The following is an 18277-nucleotide window of genomic DNA, read 5'->3' as shown; positions in this document are numbered from 1 at the left end:
GGCACAGACTTCATGAATACGACCCCAAAAGCACGGGCAACCAAAGGAAAAATAAACAAATGGGATTATATCAAACTAAAAAGCTTCTGCACAGCAAAAGAAACAATTAACAGAGTTAAAAGACAACCCACAGAGTGGGAGAAAATATTTGCAAAATATACATCTGACAAAGGATTAATATCCAGAATATATAAGGAACTCAAACAACTTTACAAGAAGAAAACAAGCAACCGAATTAAAAAATGGGCAAAAGAGCTAAGCAGGCATTTCTCTAAGGAAGATATACAAATGGCCAACAGACATATGAAAAAATGCTCAACATCACTCAGCATCCGGGAAATGCAAATCAAAACCACACTGAGATACCATCTAACCCCAGTTAGGATGGCTAAAATCCAAAAGACTCTGAATGATAAATGCTGGCAAGGTTGCAGAGAAAAAGGAACTCTCATACATTGTTGGTGGGACTGCAAAATGGTGCAGCCTCTATGGAAAATGGTATGGAGGTTCCTCAAACAATTGCAGATAGATCTACCATACGACCCAGCTATCCCACTGTTGGGAATATACCCAGAGGAATGGAAATCATCAAGTCGAAGGTATACCTGTTCCCCAATGTTCATTGCAGCACTCTTTACAATAGCCAAGAGTTGGAACCAGCCCAAATGTCCATCATCGGATGAGTGGATACGGAAAATGTGGTACATCTACACAATGGAATACTACTCAGCTATAAAAACGAATGAAATTCTGCCATTTGCAACAACATGGATGGACCTTGAGAGAATTATATTAAGTGAAACGAGTCAGGCACAGAAAGAGAAATACCACATGTTCTCACTTATTGGTGGGAGCTAAAAATTAATATATAAATTCACACACACACACACACACACACACACACACACACACACACACACACACACAACGGGGGGGGGGAAGAAGATATCAACCACAATTATTTGAAATTGATACGACAAGCAAACAGAAAGGACATTGTTGGGGGGGAGGGAGGAGAGGGACGAGGGAGGGAGGTTTTGGTAAGGGGCAACAATATTCAACCACAATGTATATCGACAAAATAAAAGTTAAAACAAAACAAAACAAAACCACGATGAGATATCATATTATCTGAGTTAGACTGGCTATTATCAAAAAGACAGAAAATAACAAATGCTGGAGAGAATGCAGAGAAAGGGGAACTCTTACATATTGTTAGTAGGAATGTAAATTCCTGGAGATTTCTTAAAGAATTGCAGATAGAGCTACCATAAGATACAGTAATACCACTACTGGGTATGTATCTAAAGGAATGGAAATCAACAATTAAAAGGATAAATGCATTCCCATGTTTATTTCAGTTCTATTCACAGTAGCCAATATTTGGAACCAACCTACATGTCCATCAAGAGATGACTGGATAAAGAAAATGTGGTATATATACATAATGGAATATTACTAAGCCATAAAAAAGAATGAAATTCTGCCATTCATAGCAACATGGATGAACCTGGACAAAATTATGTTAAGTGAAATAATCCAGACACAGAAAGAGAAATACTGCATGTTCTCACTCATATGTGGGTGCTAAAAAAAAAATTGAACTTTTAGAAGTATAGAATAGAAATGTGGTCACTGATTGATGGAAAAGAAAAGAGAGGAGGGGGGAAAGTGAGAGGTTAGTTAATGGACACAAAATTACAGTTAATAGGAAAAATAAGTTTTGTTGGTCTATAGTAGTCCTAGACATCTATAATTTTTATTTTATTTTATTTTATTTGACATCTATAATTAACACTAATTTATTATATGTTGTCAAATGGCTAAAACAGTGAGTTTAAATGTTCTTATCACAAAGAAACAATAAATTTTTCTCATGATGATTTTGCTAACTACCCTGATTTGATCACTACACAAAATGAAACATCATATTTGTTGAATACAGATTGTATACAAGACAGACTGTAATCTGACACTATGTATTTTCAGTGCTATGGGAAGTATATTCTCTAGTTTACATGCCAAAAATGCATGTGCATTTTACCTGTTCATTATAAAATTAATTACAATATAAATTAGTTTGGTGAAATAGCTAATTCTGTAAAATTTTTTATTTATTCTCATAGGCAAAGATCAGGGATAATTAATGGTTGGTTGAAAATTGTGAAGTGATTGTTGGGGATTAACTTTATCTGTTTTTCTTATTCTCTTCTAAAAGCCTGAGAAGGTAGCTGCTTTGGAGAGCAGGGCCGTCTTACTCACCCTTCTTAGTTGTTCTAGTTCAGAGGAAGAAAAGAGCACATTGAAGTGGAAGAGGATGGTTGCTTTATTTGAACAGAATGGGAATTTAAATTTGTATAATTTTTGTTATATACCACTATCATCTATTTTCCATGCTTTCCTCCCCCCATCCCATTTTCCCCAGCCTCTGGTAACCACCATTTTACTCTAATTCTATAAGACCAACTTTTTTAGATTCTACATATGAATGAGATCATGCAGTATTTGTCTTTTTGTGCCTGGTTTATTTCATTTGACATAATGTCCTCCAGATTCATACATGTTTTAATAAGAAAATGTGAAAGTTTCTCTTCTCTGATTCCTTTACCCACATTTCCTTCCCATAACTGGTTTTGAAATAGCAACCATGATTAGCACTGGATTCTTGGAGATTTTGAGACTATTGATTAGTAGAGTCTATTCTACTCATACCAGGTAATACAAAGTGTCTAGAAACTTAGATCTTGGGGAAGAAAGACTGGTCATATGCACAGTTTCTATGTGTCTATACAAGTTCGATAGTACAATAGCCAGAAAAAAAAAAAAAAGAAAAAAAAAAGAAAAGAAAATTGTCCTTATATCGAGGCTGAGCAGTGAGAGTTGCCAAAGTTTGCAACATAATCCAAATTGTTATTAATATTCTCATAGCAAAAGTGAAGAGTCATAAATTCTTTCATTTACTCAACACTGCCTGGCACTGTGCAGAGGACTGGGTATAAATGGTGCCCAAGTCAGAAATGATTCCTGACCTTGTGGAGCTTATAATCTGGTAGTAGAAATGAAGAGTAAATAGGTGATATCAAGCAAGCGAAAAGTTTACATTGTGAAAAGTGCTATGAAAAATGACAGAAATAAAGAGAAAAAGTAGAGGTGGAAGTAATCCAGAAGACATAAAAAGCAGAAAGAATAAATTTAAATAATGAACTGTGGAGGCAATGGTAAAGAGTGTAGTGAGTATTTCCTTGGGCACATATTTGAGCCCAGACATGTAGTGGGACCAGGTTTGCCATCAGGAAACAAGGGTTACAAAGAGGATAGGGGCATGTGGCAGTAAAAATCAGCTTTGTACTCTTTGTGTTCTGATGGAGGAGTAGAAGGAATGAAGTGATTCTTATTCTACCTGAATATTTGAAAGTGTGTAAGCAGATTCTGTTACTTAAAGCTCTTCAGTAGCTTTCCTTGCTGCTCGAGTATGTTCTAAGTTCCTTATCATGGCTTTCCGGACCCTGAATGATAAGCATATTTCCTTAATCTCCTTTTGTGTCACTCTCTTACTTCCCCAATGATGCCAAACTCTTTCCCTCTGCAGTCTCTTGGCACATCCTGGGTCTCCAGTCTGAAATCTCCTCCTTTCCTTCTTCACATGATTGTCTTTTTGTCATCCTTTAGATCTCAGTTGAAATCTCATGCTCTGGGAGGCCTTTCCTAATCATGCTACTTAAAGTAGGGTCTTTCCTGCCTCTTCCAGCTTTATTTTCTATTGTAGCTTCTTATTTATTTATTTCATAATATCTTTTATAATTTGTAATTATTTTCTTTATTTAATGTATACCATTTGTTTTTTGCTCATTTATCTACTCCAGTAGAGCACAGGACTTGTGAAGACATGCCCATCTTGCTCACCAGGCAGTGTCTGTCACATAGTGAGCACCAGTGGGCAAGAGGTAAATAAATGAAATCCAGATAGCAGTTCAGTCATGGCTTCTGTGCCCAAAACTGAAACATTCTGGCACTATCATGCTGGTAAGCTTTTTAACACAAAATAAATCTCAGATACATAAATAATTTAATTATCAAGATCAAAAATCAAATGCACCATTTATTTTTACAGTAGAAAGAACTTTACAAGACACATCTTGACAATTTTCAGATAGCTCACCAAGATTTTCATCTGAGCAAGAGCTTATCTGTATGGTGCATTTGTTACACTGTGGTTTCAGAAAACTTCCTAAAATCTATTCATTCACCTGGGAGCTATCTATTCAGTAAGATGAAATAAATTTTATAACAAGAAAATAAAGCAGCAATCATCATTGATACAAAGAATTGTTCAAAGAGTCAGAAGTAGGCATATTATGTGCAGCAGATATTTAGATACCTGAGATCCACATGATGACAGTCATCATAGTCAATTCTCATTTTTCCTCAACATCTCCAAGATGAAATCTAATCAACACAAATTGTTTATGTCATAGTAGCTTTTTGCTCTTATTGTGCAATGTCATTGAAAATGTTTCACGTTGCATTTTTCTTACAAATACATGGCATTCTTTATTAGATGATCTCATATAAGGTTACCTCCCATAAAAAATTCTACTGTTAACTTTGCCCTCCCTTTGAACTGCATGTGAAGTAGAGCTTTTTGAAATATGTTGATTTTTCTAGCTAGTTGGATTCTGAAGGAAAAAAGAAAATGTCTGTGTTGGGGGAGGAAATGACTGCTTTTTAAATTTTGTGGTTGGAGTAAAGGGACAGATATTCAAAAATTATATTTTTACTTCTGGTCTTGTACTCTATAGTTAATTATTACAAATACTCTTCATTATAATTTAGTTTCTCTATAGGAAAATTCTATTTCATTTTAATGTAATCATCATGCAGTCTTCTATGTTTTTCCATTAACAATTCTTTACATGTCAACCAAATCATGACCAATATATTTAAATAAAATGTGATCTTTTAAAACAACAATGCCAATGTTATATAAGATTTATTTATTTATACTAATAGAACCTGAACAATGAGATAAATAGAGGAGTAGAAAGAAAGGTGTTGATACAGTTAAAAGTAACTTTTTCTGAGACTAATTGCAGGGATCTCTGATTTAAGTTTTACATGAATGAGAGATGCTTCTGGCAGGATTAAACAGTTGTGTAACAGACTTCTTTGAACTCATGCCTTTAATATTTTCCCTATGCATTAAATTATTGCACTAAACACACACACACACACACACACACACACACACACACACACACACACACACACACACACACCTACATGTACCTACCTATTGGTTCTCAAAATTCAGTGGGGTACTGGTAGTTTGTTGCAGATATGCAATCCCAAACTGTAGAGTTAAATGGAGTAGTCTGGGGTCAGGCCCCTAAAAATAAGCACTCCAACTAATTCCGAGGCTAGCCACCCATGGTCCACTCTGGTGGTAGGTGTTATTTTTGGAACAAGGAAACATGTCCTAAATCTTTTGATGATACAATAAGAGGTCTCTGGCCCAAACAATCAACAGATTCAACCCAATCTCTATCAAAACAACAATAACATTCTTCACAGAAATAGAAAAAGCAATCCTAATATAAATAGGTAAAACCAAACAAGCAAAAAGTATTGTGATAAGTGCTATGAAAAAATAACAGAAATAAAGAGAAAAGATAGTGATGACCATAATCCAGAAGAAAAAGAATCCTAAAATTTAAATGGAACTACAAAAGACCCCAAGTAGCCAAACCAATCCTGAGCTAGGAGAATAAAGTTGGAGGCATTGTACTATCTGCCTTCAAAATATACTACAAAGCTATAGTAACCAAAACAGCATGGTTCTGGCATAAAAACAGACACCTCAACCAATGGAACAGAAAGGAGAACTCAGAAATAAACTCATCTACTTATAGCCAACTGATATTTGACAAAGAGGCTAAAAACATACATTGGGAAAAGGGCAGTCTCTTCAATAAATGGTGCTGGGAAAACTGGATATCCATCTGTTCATGAATGAAACTAGACTACTACCTCTCACAATATACAAAAATCAACTCAAAATGTATGAAAGACTTAAATATAAGACCTGAAATTTTAAAACTTCTAGAAGAAAACATAGAGGAAATGCTCTAGGACATAGCACTAGGCAAAGGTTTTATAAATAAGACCTCGACAACATAGGCAACAAAAGCAAAAATAAACAAATGAGATATTGTCAAGCTAAAAACCTTCTGCATAGCAAAGGAAATCATCAACAGAGTGAAGAGACAACCTACACACTGTGCAAAAATATTTGCAAAGTACATATTTGACAAAGGGCTAATATCCAGAATACACAAGAAACTCAAACAAACCATAGTAAAAAACCCAAATAACACAATTAAGAAGTAGACAAGGGAGCTAAATAGACAGCTCTTAAAAGAAGACACACATGTTTCTTGGAGGCAGGGCAAGATGGCAGACTAGAGGTGCCAAGGCCATGTTCCTCCCACAGAGAAGAATTGGAGCTAACAGACAGCCAAATATTGACAGGAAAATTGATGGGAGAGTGCGGAAGGAGACTGCTGATATCACTGTGGAGCATGAAAACCCAGGATGGTTACATAGAGAGAAGAGACAGGCACATGGCTTCAGCCACCACATCTTTGACACTGGGATGGATACAGGAAGAATTTTCCCATGCAGTGAAAAGGTAGGCAGAAGACCCACACCCAATTCCATCCTTGCAACAAAGGCCCCCAGATCCTTTGGTAGGACAAGCCTGGAGCCAAGTGTGGGGAGTGCCCTAGAAAACACACACGGCACCTGGAACACCAGCACAAATGGTGCACTTCCCACATCATGCCCTCTGGACCCAAGCTGATGAAGAATGGCACCATCATGAAACCAGAACTGTCACTGAAGCATGCCCTGCCCTGGGGCCAGTAGCCATGACATTTCGCTAGCCATAAGGCTCTGCCCTCCACCCAGTGCACTCACAGAAGATGAAATAATGCCCTGATCCCAGTGGTTATAAGTCGCTCACAGCAGCTATGACTCTGTTCTGCAGTATGGGAAGCCAACCTTAGTCCTGCTGAACTAACACACCCCATGTACCCATCCAGAGATCAGGCAGGCAGACCCTCCTCAGGTGGGCCACACCACATTCCCTCCCTACTCCCAGTCCCACCAGCTGACTGGGTTGTGTGTGCTTGAGGACCCAAGCCAGAAAAGCAGCTTACGGGTCTCTACCCTAGTGAATATGCCCTCTGGCTAGTGGAAATAAAGTGCATTCACCTCTCCCAGAGAAGTGGCCAGGCAATTCCATCCTGAACAGTCCTGTCTAGCAGCCTTGCTAGCAGTTCCAGAAGTGGCTATGCCAGCCCCTTTACTGCAGGCCTCGTGGTGTGAAGGTCAGATTCATACTGGCAGCATACTCATTACCACAAATTACGTTTGTACCCAGTGTCCCCCACCCAATTATCCCCAACCTCCCTCATCCTGCACCTTTTCCCCCCACTCCACTTTGTAGCCCAAGGAATGTTCTCTCCCTCTGCAAGTCCAATGAACTACTGTGGTCTTTCTTTCCTTCCTTCTTTCTCTCTTAGCTCTCACTTATGAGTGAGTACATATGGTATTTATCCCTCTGTGCTTTGCTTATTTCACTCAACATGAGTTTCTCCAGGATCATCCATGTTGTTGCAAATGGGAGTATTTCATTCTTTTTTATGGCAGAGTAGTATTCTGTGGTATATGTATGCTACTGTTTCCTTACCCAAACATCCATCAGTGGACATTTAGGTTGGTTCCATGTCTTGGCTATTGTAAACAGAGCTGCGATCAACATGGGAGTGCAGGTATGCCTTCGATATGATGATTTTTATTCCTCTGGGTATATACCCAGAAGTGGAATTGCTGGATCATATAGATCTACCCGCAGTTGTTTGATAAAACTTCATACTGTTTTCCATAGTGGTTGTACTAATTTATGGTCCCACCAACAATGTAGGAGTGTTCCCTTCTTTCCACACCCTCACCAGCATTTGTTATTTACCATCTTTTGATTATAGCCAGCCTAACTGGGGTGAGATGTTATCTCAATGTAGTATTAATTTGCATTTCCCTGATGACTAGTGATGTTCAGCATTTTTTCATGTACCTGTTGGCCATTTGTATGTCTTCCTTTGAAAAATGTCTATTCAGCTCCTTTGCCCATTTTTTAATTGGGTTATTTGTTTTTTTTATTGTATAATTGCTTGAGTTCCTTGTATATTATGGATAGTTATCCCTTGTCAGATGCATAGTTAGCAAAATTTTTCTCCCACTCTGTAGGCTGTCATTTCACTCTGTTGATTGTTTCCTTTGCTTTGCAGAAGATTTTTAGTTTGATATCATTGCATTTGTTTATTTTTTCTTCTGTTGCTTGTGCTTTTGGGCCCATGTTCGTAAAGTCTGTGCCCAGACCTAGTTGCTGAAGTGTTTCACCTATATTTTCCCTTAGTAATGTTACCATTTCAGGTCTTATACTTGTCTTTAATCCATTTTTGAGTTGATTTTAGTGTATGGTGAAAGGTGCGTATCTAGTTTCATTCTTCTGCATATGGATATCCACTTTTCCCAGCACCACTTGTTGAAGAGGCAATCTTTTCCCCAATGTAGATTTTTGTTGCCTTTGTCCAATATCAGATGGCTGCAAGCCTGAGAAGTGATTTCTGGGTTCTCAATTCTACTCCACTGGTCCAAATTTCTATTTTATACCAGTACCAGGCTGTTTTGGTTACAATAGTTTTGTAGTATAATTTGAAGTCAGGTAGTGTTATGTCTCTGGCTTCAATTTTTTTTTTTTTTTTGCTCAGGATTGCTTTGGCTCTTTGGAGTCTTTTTTTTCCATATGAAAGGTAAAATTGTTTTTTCCATTTCTGTGAAGAATGTCATCGGTATTTTGATGGGTATTGCATTGAATCTGTAGATCACTTTGGGTTGTATAGACATTTTCACAATGTTAATTCTTCCAATCCAAGAGCATGGAATATCTTTCCATCTTTTTGTGTCCTTCTTTAATTTTTTTCAGAAGTGGTTTCTAGTTCTCATTGTGGAGGTCTTTCACCTCCTTGGTTAAATTGATCCGTAAGTATTTTATTTTTTTCATTGCAGTTGTAAATATGCTGACTTTCTTTATTTCTCTTTCTGTTAGTTCATTATTTGATTATATAAAGGCAACTGATTTTGGGGCATTTATTTTGTATGCTGCAATGTTACAGAAGTTATTAACCAGTTCCAGGAGTTTTTTGATAGAGTCTTTAGGTTTTTCTATATATACTATCATGTCATCTGCAAATAGGGAAAGTTTGACTTTGTCTTTTCTAATTTGTATTCCCTTTATTTCTTTCTCTTGCCTGATTGCTCTGGCCAAGTGCCTCCACTACTATGCTAAATAGAAGTGGTGAGAGTGGGCATTCTTGTCTTATTCCTGTTCTTAACGGAAGGGCCCTCAGTTTTTCCCCATTCAGAATGATACTGGTGGTGGGCTTGTCATAAATGGCTTTTATTGTGTTCAGATATTTTCCTTCTATACCTAGTTTTTTGAGAGTCTTTATAATGAAGGTATGTTGAATTTTGTCAAATGCTTTTTCAGCATCTATTGAGATAATCATATGGTCTCTGTCCTTGCGTTTGTTGATGTGATATGTCACATTTATTGACTTTCGTGTGTTGAACCATCCTTGCAGCCCTGGGATGAATCCCATTTGATCATAGTGTATAATTTTTTAAATATGTTGCTGTATTCTGATTGCTGATATTTTGTTGAGGATTTTAGCATTTAGGTTCATTAATGATATTGGCCTGTAATTTTCTTTTTTTGTTGTGTCTTTACCTGGTTTTGGTATCAGAGTTATGTTAGCTTCATAGAATGAGTTTGGGAGAGTAGCTTCTGTTTTAATTTTTTGGAATATTTTGAGGAGAATTGGTATTAACTCTTCTTTAAAAGTTTGATGGAATTCAGCTGTAAAGCCATCCACACCTGGACTTTTCTTTGTTGGAAGATTGCTAATTACCACTTCAATCTCCTTGCATGTTATTGGTCTGTTCAGGTTTTCTATCTCTTAGTGGTTCAGTCTTGGTAGTTTGTATGTGTCTAGAAACTTATGTATATCTTCCAGATTTTCATATTTGTTGTCATACAGTTGTTTACAATAGCCTCTAATGATTCTTTGTATTTCTGTGGTATCAGTTTTAATGTCTCCCTTTTCATTTCTGATTTTTGTCTTTTGGGTCTTCTCTCTTCTTCTTCTTCTTCTTTTTTTTTTTTTTTGTTTACCTAGCTAATGGTTTGTCTATTTCATTTATCTTCTTGAAAAACCAACTTTTTGTTTATTTGATCTTTTCTATTGTTTTTTGGGTCTCTGTTTCATTTAGTTCTGCTCAGATCTTAATTATTTCTTTCCATCTACTACCTTTAGGTTTGGATTGTTGTTGTTTTTCAAGTTCTTTGAGGCATAGTGTTAGGTCATTTATTTGAAATCATTCTATTCTTTTAATGTAAGCATTTATTGCTTACTGCTTTTGAAGTATCGCCCAGGTTTTGGTATGATGTATCTTTATTTTCATTAGTTTCTAGAACTTTTTCGATTTCCTGTTTAATTTCTTCTTGGACCCATAGGTCATTCAGGAGTCTATTATTTAGTTTCCTTGTATTTGTATAGTTTCCAGAGTTTTGTTTATTATTATTTTCCAATTTTAGTCTATTGTGGTTTAAAAAGATACTTGGAATGATTTCATTTTTTAAAAATTTGCTGAGGCTAGATTTGTGACCTAATATGTGGTCTATTCTGGAGAATGTACCATGTGCTGATGAGAAGAAAGTATATTCTTTTTTGTTGGGTGAAATGTTCTGTATATATCTGCTAGGTCCAGTTGGTCTAACATGTAGTTTAAATCCTGTGTCTCCTTGTTGTTATGTTTCCTGGAAGATCTATCCCATACCGAGAGAGGGGTGTTCAGGTCACCCACTATTAACATATTAGGGCCTATTTCTTTCTTTAGGTCTAAGAGTGTTTGCTTTATATATCTGGGTGCTCTTTATATATATTGGGTGCATGTATACTTATGATTGTTATGTCTCCTAGCTGGATTGATCCTTTTATCATTATATAGTGGTCTTCTTTGTCTCTATGTTTTTGGTTTAAAGTCTATTTTATCCGATATAAAAAAAGCAAAGCTACTCCTGCTTGCTTTTGGTTTCCGTTTGCATGGTATATCTTTTTGTATCCATTCACTTTTAGTCTGTGTGTGTCTCTATATGTGAGATGGGTCTCTTGAAGACAGCGTATACTTGGGTCTAGCTTTTTAATCTGATCAATCTGTGACTTTTGAATGGGGAGTTTAATCCATTCATTTTTAGGGTGGTTATTGACAGGTATTGTTTACTTCTTGTCATTTAATTGCTTTTTGTTTAGATGTTTTAAATATCTTTTGATAATTACTTCCCCCTTTATTTCTCTTCTTCAATGATAGTTGGATATTTGAGGTGGCATGATATAGCTTCTTTCTCTTTCTCACTGGCATTTTTGTTTTAACAGCAGATTTTGCTCTTTCTTGTGTATCCTTGGTAGTGACATTCATTATTCAGATTCCAGATGAAGGACTCCCTTGAGAATTTCTTGCAGGGCTGGTCATGTGGTGGTGAACTCCCACAATTTTTGCTTGTCTGGGAAATACACTATTTTTCCCTCATTTCTGAAGGAGAGCCTTACCGGGTAAAGAATTCTTGGCTTGCATTTTTTTTCTTCTAGTGTTTTGAATATATCATTCCATTTTCTTTTGGCCTGTAGGGTTTCAGTTGAGAAGTCTGCTGTTAGTTTGACAGGGGTTACCTTATAGGTGACTTGACACTTTTCTCTTGTTGCTTTTAGAATTCTCTTTTTGTCTCTGAGCTTTGCAAATTTGACTATAATGTGTCTTGGAGAGGATATTTTTGAATCGAATCTGTTTGGGAACCTTTGAGCTTCCTGGAGCTGAAGGTCTGCATCTCTCCCTCCCCCTGAGAAATTTTCTTTTATTATTTCCTTGAATAGGTTTTCAATACCTTTTCCTTTCTCCTCCCCTTCTGGAACACCCACAATTCAGATGTTAGAGCACTTGAGGTTCTCTGCTATCTCTTTTAGGTTTTCCTCATTATTTTTAATTCTTTTTACCTTTTTTTGTCTGCCTGTGTTATTTCAAAAAGACCATCTTCGAGATCTGAAATTCTTTCTTCTGCTTGCTCTAGCCTACTGCTTAAGCTCTCTGTTTTTTTTTTTTTTTTTTTTTTTTTTTAATTTCAATAAGTGAATCTTTCATTTCTAGGAGTTCTTTTTTAAGGTATTAATCTCTTTGTAAGTTTCCTCCTTCATATTCTGGATATTTTTTCTTGTTTCCTTGTGTTCTCTAATTAAGTATTCTTTTATTTCTTCAAGCTTTCTTAAGATCATTTTTTGGAATTCTTTTTCAGACATTTCAAGGATTCCCTGTTCTATGGGGTCTGGAATTTGAGCATTACTGTATTCCTTTAGTGGTGTCATTTCTGCTTGTTTGTTTGTAGTTCTAGTATTTTTTCATTGATGTTTGGTCGTCTGGTAGAGGACTTGCTTCTTCTGTTACTCTGGTGTTGGCTATGAGGATAAAGACTTCCTCCTCTATTTGCAGGCTCTACTAGTGATTCTTCTTATATCAATGTAGTCAAGTGAATGGCAGGTTGCCTGTAGAGTGCCCCTGGCTGCTACTGTATTGGTGAACTGTCCTTGTGGTGACAGAAGGTGTGACGGTATCTATATTATACCATCTTGACTCATGTTCTAGCTTTCCACAGCTGTACACTGAGCCCCTGGTGCTGTGCAGGTCTCAGCTCACCATGGTGCCTGCTGGGCTGTGTCCTCTTCCCTTCCCTCAGGAGGCTTAGACTGGACCCCAGAGCCACATGGGTCTTGGTTCACCTTGGTAGGTGCTGGGCTGTGTGTGCTTCCCTCTGGTCCTTAGACTGGGCCCCAGTGCCTCAAGGGTCTGGTCTTGGCTCACCTTGGTGGCTGCTGTGCATGTGTGCTTCCCTCTGAGCCTTAGACTGAGCCCTGGTGCCCATGCTGCAAGGGTCTAGTCTTGGCTCACCTTGGCGGAGGTGGACTGTGCACGCTTCCCTCTAGGCCTTAGACTGGATAAAATAGACTTTAAACCAAAAGCTATAAAAAGAGACAAAGAAGGTCGTTTTATAATGATAAAGGGATTTGTTCAGTGAGAGATTATATTATAAATATATACGTACTCCACATCAGATCACCTAGATACACAAAGCAAGCACTATTAGACCTAGAGAAAGAGATAGATCCCAATAAAATAATAGTTGGGGACCTCACACCCCTCTCTCAACATTGGACAGATTATCTAGGCAACAAATCATCAAAGAAAGATAGGATTTAAACTATACTTTAGACTAGTTGGACTCTGCAGACGTCTACAGAACATTTAATCAAACAATGATGGAATATACATCTTCTCATCAGCACATGAAACACTCTCAAGGATAGAACACACATAAGGTCATGAACCTAGTCTGATCAAATTTTAAAAATATTGAAATCATTTGAAGTATCTTTCAGACAACAATGGATTAAAACCAGAAATCAGTAACAAGCAAAATTTTGAAAACTATACAAATACATGGAAATTAAACAACATGCTCCTGAACAATCTATGGGTAAAAGAAGAAATTAAACAGGAAATCAAAAAAATTCTTGAAACCAATGAAAACAGTTTGGTACTAGTGTAAAAATAGACACTTGGGCTAATGGAACTGAATAGAGAACCCAGAAATCAGTCCACTTTTTTTTTAAAAAAATTTTTATTTTGTTGATATACAATGTGGTTGATTATTGTGGCCCATCACCGAAACCTCCCTCCCTCCTCCCTCACCTCCCTCCCACCCAACAATGTCCTTTCTGTTTGCTTGTCTTATCAACTTCAAGGAATTGTAGTTGTTATATCTTCTCCCCCCCCCCCGCGTTTTTGTGTGTGTGTGTGTGTGTGTGTGTGAATTTATTTATTTATTTTTAGCTCCCACCAATAAGTGAGAACATGTGGTATTTCTCTTTCTGTGCCTGACTTGTTTCACTTAATATAATTCTCTCAAGGTCCATCCATGTTGTTGCAAATGGCAGTATATAGTCAACTGATCTTCAACAGAGGCACCAAGAGGATATACTGGGAAAAGGACAGCCTCTTCAGTAAATGGTGCTGGAAAAACTGGATATTCATATGTAGAAGAAAGAAACTAGACCTGTACATCTTACCATACGCCAAGATTAACCCAAAATGTATTAAAGACTTATATGCAAGACTTGAAACTGGCCAGTTGGCTCAGTTGGTTAGATTACAGTGTTGATAATACCAAGGTCAAGGGTTTGGAACCCCTTATTTGCCAGCCACCAAAAACAAAGAAACAAACAAAAAAACCCAAACAAAACCAAGACAAGAACAACAACAAAAATAAACAAAAAATGACCCAAAACTATAAAACTCCTAAAAGAAACATAGGGGATATACTTTAGGATGTAGGACTAGGCAAGACTTTATGAATAAGACCCCAAAAGCATAGACAACAAAAGAAAAATTAAACAAATGGGAGTATATCAAACTAAAAAGCTTCTGCACAGCAAAGGAAACAATAGAGTGAAAAGACAACCTACGGAGTGGGAGAAAATATTTGCAGACTATTCACCCCTCAAGGAATTAATATCCAGAATACACACAGAACTCAAAAAACTTAATGGTAAAAAACCAAATAATTTCATTATAAATTGGACAAAAAAGCTGAATAGATATTTCTCAAAGGAAGACATAAAAATGTCCAACACATATGTGAAAAAGTGCTCAACATCACTAATCATTAGAGAAATGCAATTAAAACCACATTGAGATATTGTTTCACCCCAGTTAACCTGGCTATTCTCAAAAAGACAGAGAAAAACAGCTGCTGGCAAGAATGGTGAGAAAGCAGAACTCTCATACACTGTTGGTGCAACTGTAAATTAGTACAGCCGTTATGGAGAACAGTATGGAGGTTTCTCAAACAACTACAAGTAGAACTACCTTAGGATCCAGCAATCTCAGTCCTGGGTGTATACCGAATGTAATGGAAAGCATCATGTCCAAGGGATACCTGAATTCCCACATTTATCACAGCTTTATTTACAATAGCCAAGATATAGAACCAACCTAAACTTGCATCAGTGGATGACTGGATAAGGAAAATGTAATATGTATACACAACGGAATATTATTCAGCCATAAAAGAGAATGAAATTCTGTTATTCACAGCAACATGGATGAATTTGGAGAAAATGAAATAAGCCAGGCACAGAAAGAGAAATACTGTTTGGAATAGGGGCTGGACAAAGTCAGTCTGGGCACTCAAGCTCCCCGCTTTGATCACAGTAAAACAGTGAAAGTGAAGAATAGAAACACATATTATCACTATTTTCTTTTTCTTTTCCTTTGAGAAATTGTAGTTCAAGTTTTAAATATCAGAAACCAGTTGGGAAAAGTGAAGACTGTAAGAATAAAAGGCACTAACAAAAAGAATGTTTGTTAAGATTGTGTCAATTACACCTGACAGCCTGCTGGTTAAAAGAGAAACCATAATCTCAGTCTCATTTTGGACCTAGTTCATTTGTCTTATGCTTAAATTTCAATAGGAACATTTTTTGCTCCTTAACTGCAAAGGTACATATTCACTATTCCTCTGGAATTTTTGAGTCTAAACAAAGTGTTAAATGAGGTGTTGAAACTATAAAAGAACACAGGCTTTTCAATTCCCACTTAAAACTCACCCCGTTGAAGTACAGAGTTTTCTTCATTCACTGCAGCATAAAGGATGGAAATGAACTATTTTGTTTGTCTGGCAATATTGGCTAGGAAGTTGGAGTTTTAAAGAAAAGGAAGTAATAGACTTTCAGCTGAATTTTTACTGCTAGATGATGGCCCAACAGAGTGTTTCCTCTTTCTTTTTAAGCACGAAGAACTGGGTTTAACTGCATTATAAAACATTTCAACAACATATCCATGAAATAAGTATTCAGGTACTTTATTTTCTTCTTCCTATAATATGTCAACAAGTCAACCGAAATTAAAAGAAAAAAAAAGTATTTAGGATGAAGAGGAAACTAGCAAGTTAATGTTCCTGGAAAAAAAGAAAGAGACAGTCATAAATGGGATCAGGATTTTCTCCCTTTGCTCTTTTCTCATAGGAGGAGCCTGTTACAGAAATGAGGTTGGTTCTTTGGTGGAATCTTCAGCAGGCTGAAGGATAAATGGAGCAATGGGCCCTAAGGTTTCACTGCCTCCATTTATATCCAGCGTATTAGGGGGAAAATGGAAGAAAACCTTCTACAGGAACAGGGATTTGGAGTTGAACTCTGGTATAAATACTTGGCTTAGAAGGGAGAAATTGAGGCCTGATTCTCTTTCTTAGTCACCTTAAGAATGACCCATACAACATCCATCCCCTTGCCTTCTGCCTCCAGAAAGGAAGTCTCTTTGGAGGGGTGTGTTTATTTCTGTTGTTACATAGAAAAAACAGGTGTGGTTCTTCCCACCTGCCATTTTCCCCAGGGAAGGCAGTATTGCACAGTAAACTTTTAAAGAATCAGGATAGATGCTATTCTTCTCCTTTCAGTGTACAAAGCCTCATCTCTGTTCCTTACGATCTTCACTGTTTAGCTAGGATAATATGGTGGTTAAAAGCTCAGGTTAAATAATATTCCATTCTATACCTATATCACATTTTGTTATTTTTAAAAAAATTATTTTTAATTTAAACAATTGATTATAGACATTAATGGGTTACAGAGTTGACTGTCAATATTTGTGTATGATACGTGATGCTCGAATCAATATTGTTAGTATGTTCATCATTACAGATCGTAATTATTCTTTGGCCATAAAAAAGTAAAGCATTGATACATGGTACAATAGGAATGAACTCCAAAAATATTATGGGAAGTGAAAAAAGGAAGTCACAAAAGCCCACTTATTTATGTTTCCATTACATGAAATGGCCAAACTAGGCAAAACTATGCAGACAGAAAGCAGATTTGTGTTTGCTTAGAGTGAGGGAGCCGGGTAGGTGGAGAGTGACTACTAATGAGTGGGGTTTCTCTTTGAAGTGATGAAAACTTTCTAAAAACAAATTTTGGTAATCGTTGCACAACTGTGAACATACAAAAATATTGAATTATACATTATAAATGGATTAACAGGGTATATTATATCTCGAGAAAGTTGTTTAAATTAAAAAAAGAAATAAAAGCTCAGGTTTTTTCAGCAAGAAAACTCTACTGTCAGAGCTATTAAGTGATCATGCCACCCAGCATATATACAGCCTAATTCTGTTAATCACAACCCGGATTACCTCAGTTAAACAATCCTCCAGCTGCATTCAAAAAGCACTGCATCCTTGGCACAAGGCTTTGCTATTCAGTGCATAACCCTAAGTAGACTGCAATTATTCCTTCAGGGACAAGCTAGTGGCCTAAGCAAAATGAAAGGATGCCATGAGACTTTTCCTGGGACTGCTGGGCAAGACAGTTGTGTTTTTCTGCTGCTCTTGGTTGAAACTGGCTATGAGGCTGGTACTTCTGAAGAGTCTGAGATCTCAACAGGAAAGACAATGAAAATGAAGCCAGCACATGGGTAAAGATGGAGAGAAAGACATTGCAACCAATGGCACTTGTGAGTTATTTCTTAAGTTCCTTCTAGCCCTAGCCCTGCTCCCGGATTTTTTAAAAAATATGTATTAACTGACACATAGTAATTGTGCATATTTATGGGATACCATGTGATATTTTGATACAATGTGTAATGATCAAATCAGGGTAATTAGCATATCCATCATTTCAAATCTTTATCAGTTTTTTGTGATGGTAACATTCAAAATCCTCTCTTGTAGCTATTTATTACATTGAGTTACCATACAGTGCTATGAGAAACTAGAACTTATTCTTCCTGTTTAACTGTAATTGTGTATCTGTTAACCAATCTTCCTGTACATTTTAGTGATGGGAACTCATAAAATTCATTTTTCTTTAAACTGGTTTTGGCTAGGTTTTCTGTCATTTGCCTAACTGATACAACTGAGTTCTAATCTCAGCTCAGTCACTTTCTATGTGGTGACTTTGGACAAGTAAGTTATCTTCTTTCAGTGTTGCTTTTAGTACTTGAAAAAAGGTGTACTACAGTTATTACCTGATAAGTGCTTTTTGAAAATTAGGTGGCA

This window comes from Cynocephalus volans, chromosome 2, assembly GCF_027409185.1.
Source record: "Cynocephalus volans isolate mCynVol1 chromosome 2, mCynVol1.pri, whole genome shotgun sequence".
Lineage (NCBI taxonomy): Eukaryota > Metazoa > Chordata > Mammalia > Dermoptera > Cynocephalidae > Cynocephalus > Cynocephalus volans.
The sequence above is the reverse complement of the archived record's forward strand: the minus strand, read 5'-3'. Positions refer to the sequence as shown.